The following is a 9,817-nucleotide window of genomic DNA, read 5'->3' on the forward strand; positions in this document are numbered from 1 at the left end:
TTATGTGTTTGGTGATTTTGTCATATGCAGTCGCAGTTATAAAATCAGTATTTGACCATAGGCAGTCCAGCCATATAATACGTTTTTAACTAGTCTTGTTCTTATACTGTACTTTCTGTCTGAATGCCTGTATTAGAGCTCAGGGCTCTTTAAGGCCCCCCACCGCCCCTATGAAGCTAACCAATCAGAGCCCAGCATGCTTGATTACAACTAGTCCCGCCTTTCTCAGCAGCTGGAAACAAATGTTTGTGGCTGTCACAATGGCGTCGGTTTTGCCGTATCCGATCTTGAACTATTAGATGATTGACCCGATCCACTTTTGCAAGCTAGACTGGAGCAGGAAAACAAGCATACCCACTGCCGAGCAGCCGGAAGGAGGGAAGAGGCAGAATTATGAAGAGAAGTGCTGCGAATAAAGTCGCTGGACAGTCTGCATTGGACTTCACGTGACAATATTCATACGTAAAAAAAATAAAAAACGTTTAGATTTTTTTTTTCTTTTTTAAATCTGTGGACTTTTACGGACTAAAGGAATATAAGTAATCGCGGAATGGACAGGAACCAACAGACAATCCGACTTAAAAAGGTAGGGAGTCCCCACTGCTTCCTGGTTTATAATACTGGTAAATCTAAGCGAAGTATACGTTTATGATCATAGTTAATGAAAATGAATGGTAGAATTGAGGATAATTTCCAAGCTATCAAGGTATGGTCAATATTGATAAAGATTTAACTTTTCTATATCTTTGTGCTTGTGGCTTCACTGCTTTTACTAATGCCATCCGGTCGCCGGCTATGGAGTTTAAAATCACAAATCCACGAACTGCCCCTTCCTTCAGAAATAAACATCGCGGTGTTGAACTGTGCGCAGTTTTTTGAAGCAGTCCTGTTTGCCGGTGTTATGTCCAAATCTGTTTCCCAATAGATATGTTTCCTGGCACACAGTAAAATGTTTGGAAGCGTGGAGGGGTCGGTGGTAAAAATGAATTCCAGCCAATGGGTTCGTTGTGGTTCTGCCGTTGGCAGAGCATGCAAAGCATATATTTCACCAGGCATGTGAGAACAGTCTTTATGATCTAAGTAGTTGTGTGCTGTGCCTTGTGTGGAGGTGCCAAGCTTGCAGGAGGTGTCCAGCTTGCAGGTGGGTGACACTGAGGGACATATGACGTCAATAGGTCTAGGAAGTAAGGCCTGGACCCCAATGAGGTGTTTCATGCAAATGATAAAGTGGGTTTTCGCCCCGACTGAGGTACTCCTTTTGGTGTGTACTTTAAGCCTCGCGACTTTGTTGACCATTTACATGCACAAAAAAACAGATATATTACACTATAGGAAAGGGGAAAACTTGGAAAAGCATAACAGGTCCTCTTTAAATGTTATTTGTCATAGAAATAACAGTGATAGGATGTTTATGAATAATATAGGCCTACTTGGAAAGCAACAATAAGAGAAAGAGCTTTATTGTTCATATTTTCAAATAATATGTCTCACTTCAGCAAAAGTGATTTACAGTTCAGAATAGCATTTGTCTAAACTCTCCATTTGGCGATTTGAGACCTGATTGGTCCTGGACATGTTTTTTTGTTATGCAAAAAGTAACCCCGCAAAACAATAGTCTTTGATGGCAGTAATACACAAATACACTTACTCTACTACTAGTTTTTAATGTTTACAGCTTATGTTTGAGCAGATAAACACACTGTTGAATTCATTACTTTTATGATTTTGGCTTTGGAAAGGCTAAAACTCTTGCCATTTGATAGAATATTTTTCTTCCTTCAACAGAAGAGAGCTTGGACTCTAATTTCTGATTACTTTTTATTTTTATAGTAAGTAAACCTTTTTTGCCCAACAGCATGATGACAACAAGAGGAATTAATGTCTAAAAATATGGGGAGAGGCTTGAGGACTTTAGATAAATCTGTACCATTAGCCTTTACGACTGAAGTAGAGTTGGTTTTACTGTAAGGGGTTAAACTGTTAGTCTTGTTTCCCCCTATTGGTACCTGACAGGAGAAGGTGATTTCTCTCCTACCCTTTTTCTTTAATCATGTCTCACAAAACTATTACCTCTAGAGAGAGTGGCAGAGTGAACAGCAGAATAACAGCTCCAGATGAGTGACAGACAAAGTGGTGGGCTGGGAGAGGAAGAGGATGAAGGAAGAGGAATGAAAGGAAGGTCATTTTTATCAGCGTCGTGACAATAATAAACTAACATGATGAAAGCTCCTCAGAAAAGCTGCGTTGGAGCTCTATAATTCTTCTTAATTTGTTGTTTATGAGAAAAAGGCTGCAGCCGGTGCATCCTGAATAGATGTGTGGCTGAAATTTGAACTTCTGCTTACACAGAGGCAATTTTCATTAATGAATTGTAAAGACAGGAAAAAAATACATGTTGCAGTCATGATTTGGTGCCATAAAAAAGACATAAAACCAGCATGCATGAACTTTAATTGCTCAAGAAATTAAAAATAGAAAAAAAGGACACCTCAGAGGGAGAGTGAACTGAGCTGAATCAGATATTAAATTCCTGCACATAAACACACAGATAGCCTTTGTGTTGAGTGTGCCTGTGTGGTGACTAATCACACTCAAAGCAACTAATGACTCATGCAGTTCTGGCCTGGGCTTCAGATGGCGAGAGGACTTTGGAAAGCTGCTGGTCCCTCCGATTCAAGATTACACACTCCATCCTCTCACACTGAAACCATTGATCCCACTGGGCATGGAGACCGGGGTTACTTAAACCGGCTCGATAACACGCTTGGAGGCCAAGTTAAAATTTGGCAAGATGTGTGTGTGCAGTAAAGTGCAGAGAGAAGCAAATGTAGATCACTCTGAAGGACCCTTGATTGACAAATATAGTAAGCACAGGACAGGGAGGAGTTACAAGTAGGATATAGGTGCTGTAGTTGGTTGTTACAACTTTTCTTTTCAGTAATTATTCACTGTACAGTTACCCAAGAGGAAATATATTGTTTTGTATTGTTGAAATTATAATGTTTCATGCATGTATCACCAATGATTTTTTCGTACCTGAGAGAGATTGACAGCTCTTATGACATCCATCTGTTTCCGACCTTCCTGTAGAGCTATTAAGCTGCTGTAGAGCTACACTCAACAGACCTGCAGCAAATGATCTCAGATATACTCATTTTCTCTCTCCACCTGTTCATCCTAAGCCTCTTTCTGCCAGCGCCATAGGTGTATTTTTGTTGTGTGTGTGTGTGTGTGTGTGTGTGTGTGTGTGTGTGTGTGTGTGTGTGTGTGTGTGTGTGTGTGTGTGTGTGTGTGTGTGTGTGTGTGTGTGTGTGTGTGTGTGCGCGCATGTGAGTAAGATGTAGGTTTGATGATGTGAGGTTCAGTGCATGTTAGCCAACTGCGAGTTTGACAAAAAATCAATCTAAATGTATTTGAATAACACATGAGGGAGCCACACTATGTATAAGTGTGCACATGAATGTGTGAGAGTATTGTAACATAGCTTTTAGAGGAAATGGAAACCAGGCAGCGGCCTCAGTGGAATCAATCATGTCTCATTGTCTGCATCTGTAATGCATCATAAAAGATCAAGTCACACGGTCATCATTTCATTTGTTACCAGTGAACCTTTTACTTAAAATGTTCTATTATTGTAGAGAAGGACTTCACAGCAAAACCAAGCTGATTAATTTCGTATAAAATTGTTGTAAAAAAGTAAAAAGAAAAAAGGTTAATAGAGAATAAAAATTTGTCCTATGAGTGACTTTAAAAATAAAAAGTGGATAAAAAGTTAATATTGACAAAAATAAAAAATATTCATGGCAAGTCAGAATTTTGAAATAGTAAGTGCAAATTAATAGATACTAAGATTTGAGATACTGCATTTTTGACTCAAAACTTTGACTTATGTGATAATTATGACATTCTATTTAATAATTTTGAGTATCTCATAATTTTGACTTACTTGTACCATTTTGATTTTTACTTAAATATTTCATGTATTTGTTTTTCTTTCCCTGGCATAAACTTATGTGAAGTGTATTTGAACAATACAAACTAAATACTGTCAAAAATCCCTTTAAAACATGTTTTGATTAATTGTTTTTGCCACATGGGAGCAGTGCAACAAGCTGTAAACACAACATTGACATAAACCTCTACAGTAGATGTAAACATACATGCAGCAAACATGTTAGCAAACACTGGCTAATTGACACATCCAATTGACGTGGAGCAACTTTATCATTTATTTGGAGTCATGTGTCTGGACACCAGATGAATGGAGGTCCAATATTCACTGAGCTTTTAGCTCTATTTTTGGTCTCCATCAACTCCTGAAGGAAATATCTGGCTCTTTAGCTGCTAAATGCTTCAATCCATCTTTACCAGCTAGTTACCAGCTAGCTGCCAATTGTACAAATTAATTAGTTTAGTTATTAATTACTGAAATTAAGTGCAACATTTTGCCACATTTAGCTCTAAATAATTTTAAAAAGTCGTCTTCTTTTTTTAACCAGATTTACAGCAATATTTGTGAACGTTTGTCATATTTACTTTAAAAAATAAATGTAAAGTTAATGGAATTGTTATATGTTTAATATAAATCTTGGTGAAACAAAATATTTAGCTAATGTGCAAATTCACACTGCTGCTCAGCGGAAGTACCAAAATAAAAGCTTGATCTGGCGCTATCCATGGTCAATTGAGGCTCAAAGCTATAACAATTTTTTGTCCTTGGACTGTTATCATATCATTTTACTAGGTTTTCATATTTTCTCAGATGGGAATGTAAGCATTTAGATTTATAAAGTGCGGCCAGTTTACCCGAAGAATACCTTTTTAGAAATTTGCTCCAACGTTTTTGGATATGTTAGGACCCACTGTCTGGATGGAGCCGGCACAAAATTGATGATGTCCAATGTCCACCGTCATCCCGGGGGAAAAAGTGTTATCTCTGTATCCCTTTGGCTTACCGCTGGTGTTATTGCTAAGATAATTCTTTACACTTTAGAATCGCTTCCATAGCTAGTTGCTAACTGTGTCTGCCTGCTATTTGCTGCTGGATAGGCATACCAGAATGTTCTAATTTAAAAACCACTCTGTAGAGTTGGGTGATAATTCTCTGTGGGCTTTGACACCATTAATGACTCCTTTCATATTAAGGCCACATGTTGTAATTTTATTACATGTAATTCATTGTAACAATGAAAATATTGATTAGAGCAGCTTTAAAGAATCAGAAGCATGATGAGGTTCAAATGTATTGCAGGTAAAATATTTGTTTACGTAAATAGCAATATGGAGGGGGACAGTGATTTTAATTGGCCACTACACCAGCTGTGTCTTAAAAAAAAAAAAAAAAAAAAAAAAAAAAAAAATACAGGTCAAAGGTGAAGGTTCAGAGGTTGGCTCTTGGTGACAAAGCCAATAAAGGATCAGGTGCATGAGATGCGGCTATCATCTTGAGTATATTAGATCCACAGCTCCACACACACTCACACTGTTTGTCTTGGATCATGAGAGCTACCAGAAGGCCATGTTTTCATCCACAGGATGGAATAATAGACACAAACATAGACACTGATGGGACTTCACCCAAGAATTCCTGTTCTTTAATGATGTGCTAACTCTGTGGACTATGAACTAGGTATGGAAAAAAAAAATAGAGAAAGAGCTCTGTCCTTCAAGCATTTTATCACCAATGCCAATGCCCAGAGAGGCAGAAGCTGTCTCTTTATTCTCAAATCAGCAGTTAACAGAAATAATAACAAGAAATAATAGCTGAGAGGAGATTTTTCAAAAGAAGGGAAAAAATAAAAAAGTAACACAACTGCAATGACTGTTAAGCCTGACTATCTCTTTGAAAATGACTTATCATTCAACTCATCTCTACATTGCACAGGCTGATAAAACTTTGGTGCTGCCTTGAAGAGCTTCTTCTTATCCAACTGTAAAGCCAAACATTTGTCTTGCACCAGTCACTACTTTAGAGGAGAGCCCCCCTGGTCAAAGACAAAGAGAGGGACCTTTCTCTCTTTGTGTGGGTGAGCTGTTCAGCTGTGGTCTCATCTACGCTTGTAGTGATTGGCCTGGTGGGCTGCTTTAGTCCCTCCCAAGCTAAAGACTGAAGTTGATTGATGGATTGGTTTGTCCAATCCCTTTTGGGGTTTGGCGGCTGGGGACTCATTTGACGGGAGGGTTTCAATATTCCAGAGAGAGAGGGGGAGAGAGGGAGACTTTACGTCCAAATCCAGCAGCTCAAAACACAAACTGGTCACTGCTCTTTTTCTATTTGACAAATGTTCGTGGCCGGATCATTCGGCTCTGAGATTTGGGAGCTGTCCAGTGCTGAAAACGTGGACAGTTTTTGCTCCAGTCACTGTGAAGTCATTGTTAGTCTTAAGCCTATTCCCCTTCTGGCTGTAAACAGACCACAAAGTTCAAAGAGATCATAAAACTCCCACTTTAGTTCACAGTCTAGTTCACGGTTGGATCTGCTGGTTCATGAAATACAGTTAGAGCAACAAAGAAGTCTCATAATTTTACTGAATTATACAACGCTACCCATCAGTTCTAAACAAAATCAATGCATTTTCAGGGCAGCATAACCATAAAGAAACAAGCCTCTGAGGGGAAGCTTATTTTCATCATTCCAAGGCCTCTGTAACCAAGTGCTGGTACTAATTTGCATTTATATAGTGTCATTCTGTTAGCTATTAACACTCTATAAGGGGGGAATACACCCCATAATCACCTTAGTGACATATTAGAATGGGCACTTTCATACCATAGAGACTAATATCAAACCCCGGATGAGAGTTACCTTTAGCTTCCACTGAAAATAAACCATCAGCAAGGTTCTCCAAATGCATTCATGCCAGGAAACTGGAGGAAAAAACAGCACAATTATGACCAGCAGGGCTAAACTGTCTCCTCTGATTCATTTCATTCTGAAAATCCGGCTATTATATTTTAGGGCTGCCACTAATGGTTATTTTCATGATTGATTTAATCTTCAAATTAGTCTATAAAATGTCAGAAAATAGTGAAAAATGCTGACTACAGTTTCCCAAAGCCACAGTAATGTCTTCAAACCCAAAGATATTCAACTGACAATGATATAACAGAGAAAAACAGCAAATCTTCACATTTGAGAGGCTGCCAGCAAATGGTTAGCCTGTTTTGCCTTGAAAAATAACTCAAATGATTGATTGATTATCAAAACATTTGCTGATTAATTTACTGTCAATCAATTAATTGACTAATTGTTTCTGGTCCAGTGTTAACTATTGATAAATCTACAGATTATTGTTGTATCAAATGTAAGAAAATCATTTTCTCCAACTAGACCTAAATATATTCAGTTTACTATTATATCAGACGAAAAGAAAAGCAGCAGGTCCTCACATTTTAGAGGCTGGAACAAGGGTATGTGTGGCATTTTTGCTTGAACAATGACATAAACTTGCTGCCAATCATTTGCTGTCGATTGATTAATTGATTAATTGACCAGTCTTTCCAGCTCTACAGTATTTCATCTGTTTAAAAGGCACCTCACATGACTCTTTTTTCCATTTTCCACTGATGCAAAGTGACTCCTTGAATTGCAGACGGCTCACAGCCAGACATGATAAACAATACTGAGGCTGACTGAGTGCAAAGTGTGCAGCAACAGACAGCGAGGCAGCTGAACTGAGCTTGTACTCTATTTTTGAATCAGACTCTTCTGTTCCTCACAACACCGATGTCTGATCCCTCTGCTCGTATAAGTGCAGTCATCTACATACACACAACTACTGTATGTGCGTGCCGGGACACATGGATCCCCACACGGCCCTTTCAAACAACACAAACACACACACACATCCGGACAGAATGAAAAATGCATGCTGTAAACTTTCAGCTGGGTCTCTTAGCCTCATTCCTCACCATTCTCCTCTCTCCTCGCCCCACAGGCACACTCTGTTATCTCTCACACACATATGTTCCCTCTCTCCTCAGCTCTAGCTCGTCTATAACGTGGCGTTGCCTAGTTAACCTCGTCCTGCTTTATGGCACTGACACACAGCTGGTAGTGGGCGCACTAACAAGGCCAGAGAAGAAAAGACTTGAACTCCTCCAAACTGGAGCGGTGAATAGAAACAGAATGGGCTTTATTGGGCTGCGGGGGCTCTCATATTCTCAGACAATACAGCTCATTTGTCAAGGTGACCCAAACTGTTCTCCTCCTTCACTGTGATTTGTACATGCCCAGTGTTTGTTTACAGAGCAGGCAGTCATCAATATAACACTCTCAAAGATCTATTCACCGGCTTGGCACCAGGCAATCACTCATTTTACCTTCATTAGGTCACTTTCTTTCTCTCATTTCTGTCATTTTAAAGGACCAAAGCAAAGTTAGTGTCGCACAGTGATCACTGGTAATTCAGTTTCCGTGCACAGCAGTATCTTTAATGTCATGCCCAGGTGACAGCTCTGGAGGTGGACCAGTATAAGATCAGATTTTGGCACTTATTCAACACATGTTGTTTGTTCACCAAAGGGCTCTGCTTTACATAATAGATTTCACAAACACCTGTTCAAGTGTTCAGATCTGCTTCCACAATTGCATCACCTGACAGAAGGCATCCTCCCCCTTTGATTTCTTTTAATTTTGGCATCTGTAAAGGAAGGTTTATTAGACGTGTGCGTGTGTGAACCAAAGCAACAAAGTTCTTGTGGTATGAAGACAAGATCTCTTGGCGTGTCTTGTAAAGGACACGCTAACAAGGTTACTTGGCGAGTTGATGATTAATGCATGCCCGTACACGGGTCGTAAATATAGACCAATATTAAAAGCTTTGACCAGTAAATAATTAAAGATATCCCAAACTGGTGCGATTTGTGTGAAGCCGAGGCGACGATCATGCGAGGGGAAATGCACTGATTGGTCCACATGAAATACTTATTACTTACACTTATTGCATATGCATATGATTTGATGTTGCATGGACGGGCAGTGAGAAAAGCACTCAAAAAAACTGTTTTTTTGCTCCAGTTTAACCAAAAGTGCGTTTTCATATGGTAAGCAAAAAACTGAGACACTTCACATCGTCTTCCAGGAGCTGCGGGGTCTCAGGAGCCTCCTGCCACCCGGTGACTTGAGATATGACACACTGACCAAACGATTGGTTTCATAAAGCGTGCATGCGAAGCAGATCGTCCTCTTGCTTTCGCTCTTACCTTGGCAAAAACGAGGTGCGTCTTAATGGTGCAATCCCCTGGAATGTGGGCGAAAGCCTTGCGCCTCAGTGCAGGTGCTCTCCAAAGCTCCCAGAGGGTGCAGAGACGGCGAGCGACGAAACAAGGGTGAAACAGCACTTTGCAGTGTCAGAGGAGAGAGCGTGTGCACAAGCGCTCCGCGTCTCGGAGTTTACACTCCGTCTTCAGCGTTATCCTCTCCTCACTGAGCAGCAGCCTTATGCGCCGTTCATCCTCACACGCTGAATGTCGGGAATAAATGCACTCGCACACGCGCGCACACTCACACGCACAGCAAGGTGCTCCCTCCGTCCCCCTCCTCGCCAGCAGCTACGCTGAGGGAGAGAAGCAGAATCAGTTTGAACAAAGAGGCAAGCGGTGACAGGCAGACGGCTCCAGCGCCCCCATTCAAAGGGGGGGTGGGGGTGGGGGGTGAAAGAGAGAGAGGGGGGGGGGGGGTGTACTTTATATGACCATAATCCTACATAAACCTCAAAGGTTGATCCGGCGTCTGTGAATTAAATTAGAATTTACCCATGAGCTTACAATGACAGTCTGACCATCAGCTAAAACCCCTGATACCCTCGTGTCACAT

At 40.4% G+C, this 9,817-nt stretch overlaps 1 protein-coding gene across 1 annotated transcript in view; it reads right to left on the reverse strand.

Moving 5' to 3' along the window:
* Nucleotides 1-9,570, reverse strand: part of LOC130178546 (neurocan core protein-like) — a 48,294-nt gene extending 38,724 nt beyond the window's left edge. Inside the window, exon 1 of the mRNA XM_056390888.1 lies at nt 9,205-9,570. The gene's annotated coding sequence lies outside the window, so the exon portion shown is untranslated. The remainder of the gene's footprint in view (nt 1-9,204) is intronic.
* Nucleotides 9,571-9,817: the final 247 nt, after the last annotated feature.

This window comes from Seriola aureovittata, chromosome 12 (assembly GCF_021018895.1).
Source record: "Seriola aureovittata isolate HTS-2021-v1 ecotype China chromosome 12, ASM2101889v1, whole genome shotgun sequence".
Classification (NCBI taxonomy): domain Eukaryota; kingdom Metazoa; phylum Chordata; class Actinopteri; order Carangiformes; family Carangidae; genus Seriola; species Seriola aureovittata.